The 15495-nt window shown below is 46.8% G+C and overlaps 11 non-coding genes and 2 pseudogenes across 11 annotated transcripts; 12 read left to right on the forward strand and 1 right to left on the reverse strand.

The window, feature by feature from the left end:
• Positions 1–3232: 3232 nt before the first annotated feature.
• On the reverse strand, positions 3233–3411 carry LOC135012451 (U1 spliceosomal RNA; annotated as a pseudogene).
• A 3773-nt stretch (positions 3412–7184) lies between these two features.
• LOC135012150 (U1 spliceosomal RNA) lies at positions 7185–7348 on the forward strand. The gene has a single exon (XR_010211155.1). It is a non-coding gene; the product is annotated as a U1 spliceosomal RNA (small nuclear RNA).
• A 152-nt stretch (positions 7349–7500) lies between these two features.
• Positions 7501–7663, forward strand: LOC135012342 (U1 spliceosomal RNA). The gene has a single exon (XR_010211344.1). It is a non-coding gene; the product is annotated as a U1 spliceosomal RNA (small nuclear RNA).
• Positions 7664–8334: 671 nt separating this feature from the next.
• Positions 8335–8498, forward strand: LOC135012180 (U1 spliceosomal RNA). Its single transcript, XR_010211185.1, has one exon. It is a non-coding gene; the product is annotated as a U1 spliceosomal RNA (small nuclear RNA).
• A 152-nt stretch (positions 8499–8650) lies between these two features.
• LOC135012371 (U1 spliceosomal RNA) lies at positions 8651–8814 on the forward strand. Its single transcript, XR_010211367.1, has one exon. It is a non-coding gene; the product is annotated as a U1 spliceosomal RNA (small nuclear RNA).
• Positions 8815–9484: 670 nt separating this feature from the next.
• LOC135012204 (U1 spliceosomal RNA) lies at positions 9485–9648 on the forward strand. Its single transcript, XR_010211209.1, has one exon. It is a non-coding gene; the product is annotated as a U1 spliceosomal RNA (small nuclear RNA).
• A 152-nt stretch (positions 9649–9800) lies between these two features.
• On the forward strand, positions 9801–9964 carry LOC135012427 (U1 spliceosomal RNA). The gene has a single exon (XR_010211392.1). It is a non-coding gene; the product is annotated as a U1 spliceosomal RNA (small nuclear RNA).
• A 2424-nt stretch (positions 9965–12388) lies between these two features.
• LOC135012305 (U1 spliceosomal RNA) lies at positions 12389–12552 on the forward strand. The gene has a single exon (XR_010211309.1). It is a non-coding gene; the product is annotated as a U1 spliceosomal RNA (small nuclear RNA).
• A 152-nt stretch (positions 12553–12704) lies between these two features.
• LOC135012258 (U1 spliceosomal RNA) lies at positions 12705–12867 on the forward strand. The gene has a single exon (XR_010211262.1). It is a non-coding gene; the product is annotated as a U1 spliceosomal RNA (small nuclear RNA).
• Positions 12868–13541: 674 nt separating this feature from the next.
• Positions 13542–13705, forward strand: LOC135012168 (U1 spliceosomal RNA). Its single transcript, XR_010211173.1, has one exon. It is a non-coding gene; the product is annotated as a U1 spliceosomal RNA (small nuclear RNA).
• A 152-nt stretch (positions 13706–13857) lies between these two features.
• On the forward strand, positions 13858–14020 carry LOC135012279 (U1 spliceosomal RNA). Its single transcript, XR_010211283.1, has one exon. It is a non-coding gene; the product is annotated as a U1 spliceosomal RNA (small nuclear RNA).
• A 674-nt stretch (positions 14021–14694) lies between these two features.
• Positions 14695–14858, forward strand: LOC135012316 (U1 spliceosomal RNA). The gene has a single exon (XR_010211320.1). It is a non-coding gene; the product is annotated as a U1 spliceosomal RNA (small nuclear RNA).
• A 152-nt stretch (positions 14859–15010) lies between these two features.
• On the forward strand, positions 15011–15146 carry LOC135012379 (U1 spliceosomal RNA; annotated as a pseudogene).
• Positions 15147–15495: the final 349 nt, after the last annotated feature.

The following is a 15495-nucleotide window of genomic DNA, read 5'->3' on the forward strand; positions in this document are numbered from 1 at the left end:
CAATACTGTCAATATACTATTAAAACAAATTAAAATGGTAAAAGTTATTGTACTTTAAGTAAAAATAAAAGAGCAAAAATATCAATCCCAGTTTTGGATTACTTTAATTAACAAAAAAAAATGCATATAGCAGAGGATAGTTTCAATCTGCCTACCTCTGGGTTATGGACCCAGCATGCTTCCATTACAGTACTCTGCTGCACATGTAAGTGCAAGAGGTCCTGAAGCACTCACTTATCATGGGAAAGTACCAATGTGTTTCTTCATTGGTTGATGGAAGAAACATCTTACAAAAACTCTCCACATTATTGACTTTTTAAAATGTTTCTAGGAATTGTTCTAGATGAATGCTTATTAGCCTTTGTCAGTATGTACTTTTGCTAAGTGTAGCTGTGGCGCAATCAGTTAGTGTGTAAGGCTATTAACCAAAAGGTTGGTTGTTTAATCCCACCCAGGGATTTAATTGACCTTGTTATCAGATTTTGGTGATCTTTAAGTAGACAAGTCAAAATTTCAAACCCCCTGTTATGGTGTAGGGTACCTGGCCTTCTCTGATGTAATCAGAGTTAGATTTGATTCAGTGATTTTATAAAAACAGCTAGGAAGCACAATTTGGCAGTGGGTTGCAGAGAAAAAGAAATATGCTGGCAGAAAAATCCAATTGAGTGATTAAACAGCTCTTCATTTTCTGGCTTTATTTTTATGCTAACTAATTTGTTCTCTGAAAAGTGTCCACAAAGCCAAGTATCTGATTAACATATTTGTAGGGATGGTTTTTCACCTATTACTAAATTAAACTTGCTTCATTGGAAAGGCAGCAAGATGCATCCTCATTTCAATATCTACTGAAATAATACAGGTTGACACCAGGAAACATTAACGCCACTGCATCCTTGCTGCTTTCTCATGTGGAAGTCTGTTTAATGTGAAAACAAGGTGATATCTAATTAGCACACAGGTAAGGAATTAAGAAAATCTTTATTTAAGGGTGAAGATGTTTCTCACAAAATCGTTGCCCCAATGCATCATTGAAATTCAAGCTGGAAAGATGATTTTAATATATCACTTGTACATTTTGTATTGCTCTTATGGTGACAATGTAGTTTGTTTTTGTCAATTACCATTTTAATAATAGGGTAAAGAAAATTAAGTGGATTTTTGAAAGAAAACAATACTGTCAATATACTATTAAAACAAATTAAAATGGTAAAAGTTATTGTACTTTAAGTAAAAATAAAAGCTAAAATATCAATCCCAGTTTTGGATTACTTTAATGAACAAAAAAAAAAATTCATATAGCAAAGGATAGTTTCAATCTGCCTACCTCTGGGTTATGGGCCCAGCATGCTTCCATTGCAGTACTCTGCTGCACATGTAAGTGCAAGAGATCCTGAAGCACTCACTCATCATGCGAAAGTACTAATGTGTTTCTTCATTGGTTGCTGGAAGAAACATCTTACAAAAACTCTCCAGATTATTGACTTTTTAAAGTTTTTCTAGGAAACGTTCTAGATGAATGCTTATTAGTCTTTGTCAGTATGTGCTTTTTGCAAAGTGTCTCTGTGGCGCAATCGGTTAGTGTGTTCAGCTATTTATCAAAAGGTTGGTGGTTCAATCCCACCCAGGGACGTAATTGACCTTGTGATCACATTTTGGTGATATTTAAGTAGACAAGTCAAAATTGCAAACCCCCTCTTATGGTATAGGGTACCTGGCCTTCTCTGATGTAATCAGAGTTAGATTTGATTAAGTGATTTTATAAAAAAACAGCTAGGAAGCACAATTTAGCAGTGGGTTGCAGAGAAAAAGAAAAATGCTGGCAGAAAAATCCAATTGAGTGATTAAACAGCTCTTCATTTTCTGGCTTTATTTTTATGATTACAAATTTGTTCTCTGAAAAGTGTCCACAAAGCCAAGTATCTGATTAACATCTTTGTAGGGATGGTTTTTCACCTATTACTAAATTAAACTTGCTTCATTGGAAAGGCAGCAAGATGCATCCTCATTTCAATATCTACGGAAATAATACAGGTTGACACCAGGAAACATTAACGCCACTGCATCTTTGCTGTTTTCTCATGTGGAAGTCTGTTTAATGTGAAAACAAGGTGATATCTAATTAGCACACAGGTAAGGAATTAAGAAAATCTTTATTTAAGGGTGAAGATGTTTCTCACAAATTCGTTGCCCCAATGCATCATTGAAATTCAAGCTGGAAAGATGATTTTAATATATCACTTGTACATTTTGTATTGCTCTTCTGGTGACAATGTAGTTTGTTTTTGTCAATTACCATTTTAATAATCGGGTAAAGAAAATTAATTGGATTTTTGAAAGAAAACAATACTGTCAATATACTATTAAAACAAATTAAAATGGTAAAAGTTATTGTACTTTAAGTAAAAATAAAAGCTAAAATATCAATCCCAGTTTTGGATTACTTTAATTAACAAAAAAAAATGCATATAGCAGAGGATAGTTTCAATATGCCTACCTCTGGGTTATGGACCCAGCATGCTTCCATTACAGTACTCTGCTGCACATGTAAGTGCAAAAGATCCTGAAGCACTCACTCATCATGGGAATGTACCAATGTGTTTCTTCATTGGTTGATGGAAGAAACATCTTACAAAAACTCTCCACATTATTGACTTTTTAAAATGTTTCTAGGAATCGTTCTAGATGAATGCTTATTAGCCTTTGTCAGTATGTACTTTTGCAAAGTGTCGCTGTGGCGCAATCAGTTAGTGTGTAAGGCTATTAACCAAAAGGTTGGTGGTTCAATCCCACCCAGGGACTTAATTGACCTTGTTATCAGATTTTGGTGATCTTTAAGTAGACAAGTCAAAATTTCAAACCCCCTGTTATGGTGTAGGGTACCAGGCCTTCTCTGATGTAATCAGAGTTAGATTTGATTCAGTGATTTTATAAAAACAGCTAGGAAGCACAATTTAGCAGTGGGTTGCAGAGAAAAAGAAATATGCTGGCAGAAAAATCCAATTGAGTGATTAAACAGCTCTTCATTTTCTGGCTTTATTTTTATGCTAACAAATTTGTGCTCTGAAAAGTGTCCACAAAGCCAAGTATCTGATTAACACCTTTGTAGGGATGGTTTTTCACCTATTATTAAATTAAACTTGCTTCATTGGAAAGGCAGCAAGTGATGTCATCCAAGCATTGGGTCAAAGTTGGCTTCAAACCTCGTCTGCTTATGAAAAGAGAAAAGGGGTATGCAGGGCATGGCGGCCTTTTGCGGTGCTTGGATGACCCCTAGTTCGCATTAAATAATGCAGTCGAGTTTCCCACATTTGGGGAAATCACAGAGGTCAGCATACCCAGAATGCAATGAATGAACCGCACCCTGGGAGAACAGTCTTCATGACCATGGTATCTCCTATGCAAAATAAGTATGATTTGGGATAGGGCTGGGGAGGGCCGCTGCTCAGGCACATCTCTGTCAAGTAAAGGAGATTCAACTGAGGCAGCACAAGGGAACTCTCATCTGGGGACAACAACTGCAGGGAGAACACATATTTTCAGATGAACATGGGAGGGCAGAAGGCTGCCTAATACTGAAGCACCCCCAAACAACAAACCAAATGCAACAACTAGTGCAAGCATTCCTGGGGGAAGGCCAGCAGCAGATGGATTTGCATATGGCGATGTCATCCAAGCAGTGGGTCAAAGTTGGCTTCAACCCTCGTCTGCATATGAAAAGAGAAAAGGGGTGTGCAGGGCATGGCGGCCTTTTGCGGCACTTGGATGACCCCTAGTTCGCATTAAACACCTCCACCCTCCGTCGGTGTGGGGCTCATGTTGGCTATGCCCCAGCCCCTGAAGGATTCAAGCTGATTTCTTGCAGCAGCTGGGCACTGTAACAGCTCCAGAGCTGCTCTGTAAGGCAAGTAAAAGGGTGTGGGCCCTGCAGCACTACCTGTAGTTCGCATTGTGCGAGACCCCTAGTTCGCATTAAACACCCCCACCCTCCTTCGGTGTGGGGCTCATGTTGGCCATGCCCCAGCCCCTGAAGCATTCACGCTGATTTCTTGCAGCAGCTGGGCACTGTAACAGCTCAAGAGCTGCTCTGTAAGGCAAGTAAAAGGGTGTGGGCCCTGCAGCACTACCTGTAGTTTGCATTGTGCATTGGAAGGCACAAAGTAAGCAGACGGGAGGAGAAGTCAGGATAGTGCACAAGGGTATAGACGGGAGGGGCTCAAGAAAAAAGAAGTGGAAACAGACAGCAAACTAGGCTTCCAATGCACAATGCAAAATACAGGTAGTGCTGTAGGGCCCACACCCTTTTACTTGCCTTACAGAGCAGCTCTGGAGCTGTTTAATCACTCAATTGGATTTTTCTGCCAGCATAATTTTTCTCTTACGTCCTAGAGGATGCTGGGGACTCCGTAAGGACCATGGGGGATAGACGGGCTCCGCAGGAGACATGGGCACTTTAAGAAAGACTTTAGATCTGGGTGTGCACTGGCTCCTCCCTCTATGCCCCTCCTCCAGACCTCAGTTTACTACTGTGCCCAGAGGAGACTGGGTGCTTTTCAGGGAGCTCTCCTGAGTTTCCTGACAGAAAGTATATTTGTTAGATTTTTTTATTTTCAGGGAGCCTGCTGGCAACAGACTCCCTGCATCGAGGGGCGGAGGGGAGAGATGCACACCTACTTCTGTGAGTTGATAGGCTCTGCTTCTTAGGCTACTGTACAGCATTAGCTCCAGAGGGATCGGTACGCAGGTCTCACCCTCGCCGTCCGTCCCAGAGCCGCGCCGCCGTCCCCCTCGCAGAGCCGGAAGATAGAAGCCGGGTGAGTATGAGAAGAAAAGAAGACTTCAGAGGCGGCGGAAGACTTCATGATCTTCACTGAGGTAACGCACAGCAGTAAAGCTGTGCTCCATTGCTCCAATACACCTCACACACGGCAGTCAGTGTAAGGGTGAAGGGCGCAGGGGGGACGCCCTGGGCAGCAATATAGACCTCTCTTTGGCAAAATAAATATATATGCAGCTAGGCACTGTATATATATATATAAGAGCCCCCGCCATTTTTTTACTATATTTGAGCGGGACAGAAGCCCGTCGCTGAGGGGGTGGGGCTTCTCCCTCAGCACTCACCAGCGCCATTTTCTCCACAGCACCGCTGAGGGGAAGCTCCACGGACTCTCCCCTGCTTATACCACGGTAGAAAGAGGGTCTTAAAGAAGAGGGGGGCACATAATTAGGCGCATATATATATGGAAATACAGCGCTACTGGGTAAACATAAAATTATTGTGTTTTTTTCCTGGGTCATATAGCGCTGGGGTGTGTGCTGGCATACTCTCTCTCTCTGTCTCTCCAAAGGGCCTTGTTGGGGAACTGTCCTCAGATAAGAGGATTCCCTGAGTGTATGGTGTGTCGGTACACGTGTGTCGACATGTCTGAGGTAGAAGGCTCTCCTAGAGAGGAGCAGGAGCAAATTAATGTGGTGTCTCCATCGACAACGCCGACACCTGACTGGATGGATATGTGGAATGTTTTAAGTGCTAATGTAAACTTATTACACAAGAGATTAGACAAAGCTGAAGCTAGGGAACAGTCAGGGAGTCAACCCATGCCTGTCCCTATGTCGCAGGGACCTTCGGGGTCTCAAAAGCGCCCACTATCCCAAATAGTTGACACAGATACCGACACAGATTCTGACTCCAGTGTCGACTACGATGATGCAAAGTTACAGCCAAAATTGGCTAAATGTATTCGATATATGATTATTGCAATAAAAGATGTTTTGCACATCACAGAGTCCCCTGTCCCTGACACGAGGGTACACATGTATAAGGGAAAGAAACCTGAGATAACCTTTCCCCCCTCACATGAGTTGAACGAATTATGTGAAAAAGCTTGGGAATCTCCAGACAAAAAGCTGCAGATTCCCAAAAGGATTCTTATGGCGTATCCTTTCCCGCCAATGGACAGGATACGGTGGGAATCCTCCCCTAGGGTGGATAAAGCATTGACACGCTTATCCAAAAAGGTAGCGCTGCCATCCCAGGATACGGCTACCATCAGGGACCCTGCTGACCGCAAGCAGGAGGTTACCCTAAAGTCCATTTACACACATTCTGGTACCTTACTCAGACCGGCAATTGCGTCGGCCGGGGTTGTAGCGCGGTGGCAGCATGGACAGATACCTTATCAGCAGAGATTGAGACCCTAGATAAGGATGCTATGTTATTGACCATAGGGCATATAAAAGATGCTGTCCTATATATGAGAGATGCTCAAAGTGACATTAGTCTACTGGGTTCTAGAATAAACGCTATGTCGATTTCTGCTAGACGAGTCCTATGGACCCGGCAATGGACAGGTGATGCCGACTCAAAAAGGCATATGGAGGTTTTACCTTACAGGGGTGAGGAATTGTTTGGGGAAGGTCTCTCGGACCTAGTCTCCACAGCTACAGCTGGTAAATCAAATTTTTTGCCTTATATTCCCTCACAGCCTAAGAAAGCACCACATTATCAAATGCAGTCCTTTCGATCACAGAGAAACAAGAAAGTACGAGGTGCGTCCTTTCTTGCCAGAGGTAAGGGCAGAGGGAAGAAGCTGCACAACACAGCTAGTTCCCAGGAACAGAAGTCCTCCCCGGCCTCTACAAAATCCACCGCATGACGCTGGGGCTCCGCTAAAGGAGTCCGCCCAGTTGGGGGCACGTCTTCGAGTTTTCAGCCACATCTGGGTTCATTCGCAGGTGGATCCCTAGGCAATAGAAATTGTTTCTCAGGGTTACAAGCTGAAATTCGAAGAGGTGCCTCCTCGCCGGTTTTTCAAATCGGCCCTACCATCTTCTCCCCAGGAAAGGGAGATAGTGTTAAATGCAATTCACAAATTGTATCTTCAACATATGCAGATGAGGGTTCCAGCCAACTTTGGCCCACTGCTTGGATGACATCACCGTATGCAAATCCGTCTTCTGCAGACCTTCTCCCAGGAATGCTTGTACTAGTTGTTGCATTTGGTTTGTTGTTTGGGCGTGCTTCAGTATTAGGCAGCCTTCTGCCCTCCCATGTTCATCTGAAAATATGTGTTCTCCCGGCAGTTGTTGTCCCCAGATGAGAGTTCCCTTGTGCTGCCTCAGTTGAATCTCCTTTACTTGACAGAGATGTGCCTGAGCAGCGGCCCTCCCCAGCCCTATCTCAAATCATACTTATTTTGCATAGGAGATACCATGGTCATAAAGATTGTTCTCCCAGGGTGAGGTTCATTCATTGCATTCTGGGTATGCTGACCCCTGTGATTTCCCCAAATGTGGGAAACTCAACTGCATTATTTGTGGTAGTGGGGGACTGTGTTTGTGTTTTCCTCTGGTCAGCTCTGGTAAAAGTCAGATTTCTTTGTCTCAGATCTTCCTCTAGCCTTGTTCTTCTTTCGAGAGTTCCATTGTGCTGCCTCAGTTTGATCTCCTTCACTTGACAGGGGGGTACCCGAGCAGCGACCCTCCCCAGCTCTAGCCCAACTCCTACATACCTGCCAGGTGAGATACTATGATCATGAAGGTGCTTCTCCCAGGGCAAGGCTCACCCATTGCACTCTGGGTGTGCTGCTCCTGCGATTTCCCCAAATGTGGGAAACTTGACTGCATAATTTGTGTTTCCCCTGGTCGGCTCTCGTATAATTCAGATCTCTTTGTCTCAGGTCTCTCTCCAGCCTAGTTTGCTGTCTGTTTCCACTTCTGTTTTCTTGAGCCGCTCCCTTCTATGCCCTTGCGCACTATCCTGACTTCTCCCGTCTGCTTACTTTGTGCCTTCCAACGCACAATGCGAACTACAGGTAGTGCTGCAGGGCCCACACCCTTTTACTTGCCGTACAGAGCAGCTCTGGAGCTGTTACAGTGCCCAGCTGCTGCAAGAAATCAGCTTGAATGCTTCAGGGGCTGGGGCATAGCCAACATGAGCCCCACACCGAAGGAGGGTGGAGGTATTTAATGCGAACTAGGGGTCATCCAAGCACCGCAAAAGGCCGCCATGCCCTGCATAACCCTTTTCTCTTTTCATATGCAGATGAGGGTTCCAGCCAACTTTGGCCCACTGCTTGGATGACATCACCGTATGCAAATCCGTCTTCTGCAGACCTTCTCCCAGGAATGCTTTTACTAGTTGTTACATTTGGTTTGTTGTTTGGGGGTGCTTCAGTATTAGGCAGCCTTCTGCCCTCCCATGTTCATCTGAAAATATGTGTTCTCCCTGCAGTTGTTGTCCCCAGATGAGAGTTCCCTTGTGCTGCCTCAGTTGAATCTCCTTTACTTGACAGAGATGTGCCTGAGCAGCGGCCCTCCCCAGCCCTATCCCAAATCATACTTATTTTGCATAGGAGTTTCCATGGTCATGAAGATTGTTCTCCCAGGGTGAGGTTCATTCATTGCATTCTGGGTATGCTGACCCCTGTGATTTCCCCAAATGTGGGAAACTCGACTGCATTAATTGTGGTAGTGGGGGACTGTGTTTGTGCTTTCCTCTGGTCAGCTCTGGTAAAAGACAGATTTCTTTGTCTCAGATCTTCCTCTAGCCTTGTTCTTTTTTCGAGAGTTTCCTTGTGCTGCCTCAGTTGGATCTCCTTCACTTGACAGGGGGGTGCCCGAGCAGCGACCCTCCCCATCTCTAGCCCAACTCCTACTTACCTGCCAGGTGAGATACTATGATCAGGAAGGTGCTTCTCCCAGGGCAAGGCTCACCCATTGCACTCTGGGTGTGCTGCTCCTACGATTTCCCCAAATGTGGGACACTTGACTGCATAATTTGTGTTTCCTCTAGTCGGCTACTCGTATAATTCAGATCTCTTTGTCTCAGGTCTCTCTCCAGCCTAGTTTGCTGTCTGTTTCCACTTCTCTTTTCTTGAGCCGCTGCCTTCTATGCCCTTGTGCACTCTCCTGACTTCTCCTGTCTGCTTACTTTGTGCCTTCCAACGCACAATGCAAACTACAGGTAGTGCTGCAGGGCCCACACCCTTTTACTTGCCTTTCAGAGCAGCTCTGGAGCTGTTACAGTGCCCAGCTGCTGCAAGAAATCAGCTTGAATGCTTCAGGGGCTGGGGCATAGCCAACATGAGCCCCACACCGACGGAGGGTGGAGGTGTTTAATGCGAACTAAGGGTCATCCAAGCGCCGCAAAAGGCCGCCATGCCCTGCATACCCCTTTTCTCTTTTCATATGCAGATGATGGTTCCAGCCAACTTTGGCCCACTGCTTGGATGACATCACCGTATGCAAATCCGTCTTCTGCAGACCTTCCCCCAGGAATGCTTGTACTAGTTGTTGCATTTGGTTTGTTGTTTGGGGTGCTTCAGTATTAGGCAGCCTTCAGCTCTCCCATGTTCATCTGAAAATATGTGTTCTCCCTGCAGTTGTTGTCCCCAGATGAGAGTTCCCTTGTGCTGCCTCAGTTGAATCTCCTTTACTTGAAAGAGATGTGCCTGAGCAGCGGCCCTCCCCAGCCCTATCCCAAATCATACTTATTTTGCATAGGAGATACCATGGTCATGAAGATTGTTCTCCCAGGGTGAGGTTCATTCATTGCATTCTGGGTATGCTGACCCCTGTGATTTCCCCAAATGTGGGAAACTCGACTGCATTATTTGTGGTAGTGGGGGACTGTGTTTGTGCTTTCCTCTGGTCAGCTCTGGTAAAAGTCAGATTTCTTTGTCTCAGATCTTCCTCTAGCCTTGTTCTTTTTTTGAGAGTTTCCTTGTGCTGCCTCAGTTGGATCTCCTTCACTTGACAGGGGGGTGCCCGAGCAGCGACCCTCCCCAGCTCAAGCCCAACTCCTACTTACCTGCCAAGTGAGATACTATGATCAGGAAGGTGCTTCTACCAGGGCAAGGCTCACCCATTGCACTCTGGGTGTGCTGCTCCTACGATTTCCCCAAATGTGGGACACTTGACTGCATAATTTGTGTTTCCTCTGGTCGGCTACTCGTATAATTCAGATCTCTTTGTCTCAGGTCTCTCTCCAGCCTAGTTTGCTGTCTGTTTCCACTTCTCTTTTCTTGAGCCCCTGCCTTCTATGCCCTTGTGCACTCTCCTGACTTCTCCTGTCTGCTTACTTTGTGCCTTCCAACGCACAATGCAAACTACAGGTAGTGCTGCAGGGCCAACACCCTTTTACTTGCCTTACAGAGCAGCTCTGGAGCTGTTACAGTGCCCAGCTGCTGCAAGAAATCAGCTTGAATGCTTCAGGGGCTGGGGCATAGCCAACATGAGCAGCAAGATGCAGCACTGGACTATTAGTAATGTACTGTTGTATGCTGAGCACCACAATGCAGCACAAGACAATGAGCAGTGATACTGAGCACTGATGAGGATACTACTGAGAACTGACACTGAGCAGGAGAGACACACTACTAGTATTACTGAGCAGCAATAAGTAACCACTGATACTGGGCACTGATATTGAGATTTCCACTGAGAGAACATAGCCACGTCCTCTCCGCTCTCTCTTCAATGCACGAGTAAAAATGGCGGCAACGCGCAGCTCTTTATATGGAATCCGAATCTCGCGAGAATCCGACAGCGGGATGATGACATTTTCCCTTGTTCAGGTTTTCCGAGTCAGGCGGGAACAACCGAGCCTGCCACGGACCAGTGTAAACCACGTGGAGTTCGTCGGGAATTCGGTTCTCGGAGAACCGAACCCGCTCCTCTATATATACTATATTACTATGTTACTGTAGTATACAGAACACCACAATGCAATGAGCAGTGATAGTGAGCACTGATGAGGATACTAGAACTGACACTGAGCAGCAAGATGCAGCACTGGACTATTAGTAATGTACTGTAGTATGCTGAGCACCACAATGCAGCACAAGACAATGAGCAGTGATACTGAGCACTGATGAGGATACTACTGAGAACTGACACTGAGCAGGAGAGACACACTACTAGTATTACTGAGCAGCAATAAGTAACCACTGATACTGAGCACTGATATTGAGATTTCCACTGAGAGAACATAGCCACGTCCTCTCCGCTCTCTCTTCAATGCACGAGTAAAAATGGCAGCAACGCGCAGCTCTTTATATGGAATCCGAATCTCGCAAGAATCCGACAGCGGGATGATGACATTTTCCCTTGTTCAGGTTTTCCGAGTCAGGCGGGAACAACCGAGCCTGCCTCGGACCAGTGTAAACCACGTGGAGTTCGTGGGGAATTCGGTTCTCGGAGAACCGAACCCGCTCCTCTCTACCTTATACCCATCAATTTTTTTATTTTCAATCTAAGCCCCTGCAGTTTTCTGTAAGCATCTGCTTCGCTATGATGATCAACAAGTCACAAGGGCAAACACTCAGGGCTTGAGGCGTAGATCTTAGGACCAGCTGCTACAAGCATGGCAGAGGTGTCACTATCACTGGTGACACCCAGAAAGGTGGCGAGGGAGATTGTAATGCAGTGCGCGCAGATAAACAGCGCAATGGTAAAAAGGAGGCATGGTTTCATAGGTAGGGGCGTGGCCTGGTGGCCTGAATCTACATTTTGTTGCTCCGGGTGTCCCGGGGGTTGGGGGCTGCACCCGGGGACTAGTGTGTGAGCTGTGCTGGCTCCTGCACAGTGACAGGGCATGGCCACCCAGCATGACGCCTCCCTTCTTGACCATGCTGTAATTGCAGTCGCACTGCAGTTCAGCGTGATCATAAAAAATGGTGTAGGCTCCTGCTGGTGCAGGCTGTAGAGAAAAGCTGCTGTGACCACGCCCCCTGTGTCTCCTCCGTTGCAGACCCCATTTTGAAGCCTTGCCCCCGGACTAAGAGAAATGTATGCCCTTGCGCACTATCCTGACTTCTCCTCCCGTCTGCTTAATTTGTGCCTTCCAACGCACAATGCGAACAACAGGTGGTGCTGCAGGGCCCACACCCTTTTACTTGCCTTACAGAACAGCTCTGGAGCTGTTACAGTGCCCAGCTGCTGCAAGAAATCAGCTTGAATGCTTCAGGGGATGGGGCATGGCCAACATGAGCCCCACACCAAAGGAGGGTGGGGGTGTTTAATGCGAACTAGGGGTCATCCAAGCACTGCAAAAGGCCGCCATGCCCTGCATGCCCCTTTTCTCTTTTCATATGCAGATGAGGGTTCCAGTCAACTTTGGCCCACTGCTTGGATAACATCACCGTATGCAAATCCGTCTGCTGCAGACCTTCCCCAAGGAGTGCTTGTACTAGTTGTTGCATATGGTTTGATATTTGATGGTGCTTCAGTATTAGGCAGCCTTCCGCCCTCCCATGTTCATCTGAAAAGATGTGGTCTCCCTGCAGTTGTTGTCCCCAGATGAGAGTTCCCTTGTGCTGCCTCAGTTGAATCTCCTTTACTTGACAGAGATGTGCCTGAGCAGCGGCCCTCACCAGCCCTATCCCAAATCATACTTATTTTGCATAGGAGATACCATGGTCATGAAGATTGTTCTCCCAGGGTGAGGTTCATTCATTGCATTCTGGGTATGCTGACCCCTGTGATTTTCCCAAATGTGGGAAACTCGACTGCATTATTTGTGGTAGTGGGGGACTGTGTTTGTGCTTTCCTCTGGTCAGCTCTGGTAAAAGTCAGATTTCTTTGTCTCAGATCTTCCTCTAGCCTTGTTCTTCTTTCGAGAGTTCCCTTGTGCTGCCTCAGTTGGATCTCTTTTACTTGACAGGGGGGTGCCCGAACAGCGACCCTCCCCAGCTCTAGCCCAACTCCTACTTACCTGCCAGGTGAGATACTATGATCATGAAGGTGCTTCTCCCAGGGCAAGGCTCACCCATTGCACTCTGGGTGTGCTGCCCCTGCGATTTCCCCAAATGTGGGAAACTTGACTGCATAATTTGTGTTTCCCCTGGTCGGCTCTCGTATAATTCAGATCTCTTTGTCTCAGGTCTCTCTCCAGCCTAGTTTGCTGTCTGTTTCCACTTCTCTTTTCTTCAACCGCTCCCTTCTATACCCTTGTGCACTATCCTGACTTCTCCTCCCGTCTGCTTACTTTGTGCCTTCCAATGCACAATGCAAACTACAGGTAGTGCTGCAGGGCCCACACCCTTTTACTTGCCTTACAGAGCAGCTCTGGAGCTGTTACAGTGCCCAGCTGCTGCAAGAAATCAGCTTGAATGCTTCAGGGGATGGGGCATGGCCAACATGAGCCCCACACCAAAGGAGGGTGGAGGTGTTTAATGCGAACTAGGGGTCATCCAAGCACCGCAAAAGGCCGCCATGCCCTGCACGCCCCTTTTCTCTTTTCATATGCAGATGAGGGTTGAAGCCAACTTTGACCCACTGCTTGGATGACATCACCGTATGCAAATCCGTCTTCTGCAGAACTTCCCCCAGGAATGCTTGCACTAGTTGTTGCATTTGGTTTGTTGTTTGGGGGTGCTTCAGTATTAGGCAGCCTTCTGCCCTCCCATGTTCATCTGAAAATATGTGTTCTCCCTGCAGTTGTTGTCCCCAGATGAGAGTTCCCTTGTGCTGCCTCAGTTGAATCTCCTTTACTTGACAGAGATGTGCATGAGCAGCGGCCCTCCCCAGCCCTATTCCAAATCATACTTATTTTGCATAGGAGATACCATGGTCATGAAGATTGTTCTCCCAGGGTGAGGTTCATTCATTGCATTTTGGGTATGCTGACCCCTGTGATTTCCCCAAATGTGGGAAACTTGACTGCATTATTTGTGGTAGTGGGGGACTGTTTTTGTGCTTTCCTCTGGTCAGCTCTGGTAAAAGTCAGATTTCTTTGTCTCAGATTTTCCTCTAGCCTTGTTCTTCTTTCGAGAGTTCCATTGTGCTGCCTCAGTTGGATCTCCTTCACTTGACAGGGGGGTACCCGAGCAGCGACCCTCCCCAGCTCTAGCCCAACTCCTACTTACCTGCCAGGTGAGATACTATGATCATGAAGGTGCTTCTCCCAGGGCAAGGCTCACCCATTGCACTCTGGGTGTGCTGCCCCTGCGATTTCCCCAAATGTGGGAAACTTGACTGCATAATTTGTGTTTCCCCTGGTCGGCTCTCGTATAATTCAGATCTATTTGTCTCAGGTCTCTCTCCAGCCTAGTTTGCTGTCTGTTTCCACTTCTCTTTTCTTCAGCCGCTCCCTTCTATACCCTTGTGCACTATCCTGACTTCTCCTCCCGTCTGCTTACTTTGTGCCTTCCAATGCACAATGCAAACTACAGGTAGTGCTGCAGGGCCCACACCCTTTTACTTGCCTTACAGAGCAGCTCTGGAGCTGTTACAGTGCCCAGCTGCTGTAAGAAATCAGCTTGAATGCTTCAGGGGATGGGGCATGGCCAACATGAGCCCCACACCAAAGGAGGGGGGAGGTGTTTAATGCGAACTAGGGGTCATCCAAGCACTGCAAAAGGCCGCCATGCCCTGCATGCCCCTTTTCTCTTTTCATATGCAGATGAGGGTTCCAGTCAACTTTGGCCCACTGCTTGGATAACATCACCGTATGCAAATCCGTCTGCTGCAGACCTTCCCACAGGAGTGCTTGTACTAGTTGTTGCATATGGTTTGATATTTGATGGTGCTTCAGTATTAGGCAGCCTTCCGCCCTCCCATGTTCATCTGAAAAGATGTGGTCTCCCTGCAGTTGTTGTCCCCAGATGAGAGTTCACTTGTGCTGCCTCAGTTGAATCTCCTTTACTTGACAGAGATGTGCCTGAGCAGCTGCCCTCACCAGCCCTATCCCAAATCATACTTATTTTGCATAGGAGATACCATGGTCATGAAGATTGTTCTCCCAGGGTGAGGTTCATTCATTGCATTCTGGGTATGCTGACCCCTGTGATTTTCCCAAATGTGGGAAACTCGACTGCATTATTTGTGGTAGTGGGGGACTGTGTTTGTGCTTTCCTCTGGTCAGCTCTGGTAAAAGTCAGATTTCTTTGTCTCAGATCTTCCTCTAGCCTTGTTCTTCTTTCGAGAGTTCCCTGGTGCTGCCTCAGTTGGATCTCCTTCACTTCACAGGGGGGAACCCGAGCAGCGACCCTCCCCAGCTCTAGCCCAACTCCTACTTACCTGCCAGGTGAGATACTATGATCATGAAGGTGCTTCTCCCAGGGCAAGGCTCAACCATTGCACTCTGGGTGTGCTGCTCCTGCGATTTCCCCAAATGTGGGAAACTTGACTGCATAATTTGTGTTTCCCCTCGTCGGCTCTCGTATAATTCAGATCTCTTTGTCTCAGGTCTCTCTCCAGCCTAGTTTGCTGTCTGTTTCCACTTCTCTTTTCTTCAGCCGCTCCCTTCTATACCCTTGTGCACTATCCTGACTTCTCCTCCCGTCTGCTTACTTTGTGCCTTCCAATGCACAATGCAAACTACAGGTAGTGCTGCAGGGCCCACACCCTTTTACTTGCCTTACAGAGCTGCTCTGGAGCTGTTACAGTGCCCAGCTGCTGCAAGAAATCAGCTTGAATGCTTCAGGGGCTGGGGCATAGCCAACATGAGCCCCACACCAAAGGAGGGTGGAGGTGTTTAATGCAAACTAGGGGTCA

Source organism: Pseudophryne corroboree, unplaced genomic scaffold (assembly GCF_028390025.1).
Source record: "Pseudophryne corroboree isolate aPseCor3 unplaced genomic scaffold, aPseCor3.hap2 scaffold_253, whole genome shotgun sequence".
NCBI classification, from domain to species: domain Eukaryota; kingdom Metazoa; phylum Chordata; class Amphibia; order Anura; family Myobatrachidae; genus Pseudophryne; species Pseudophryne corroboree.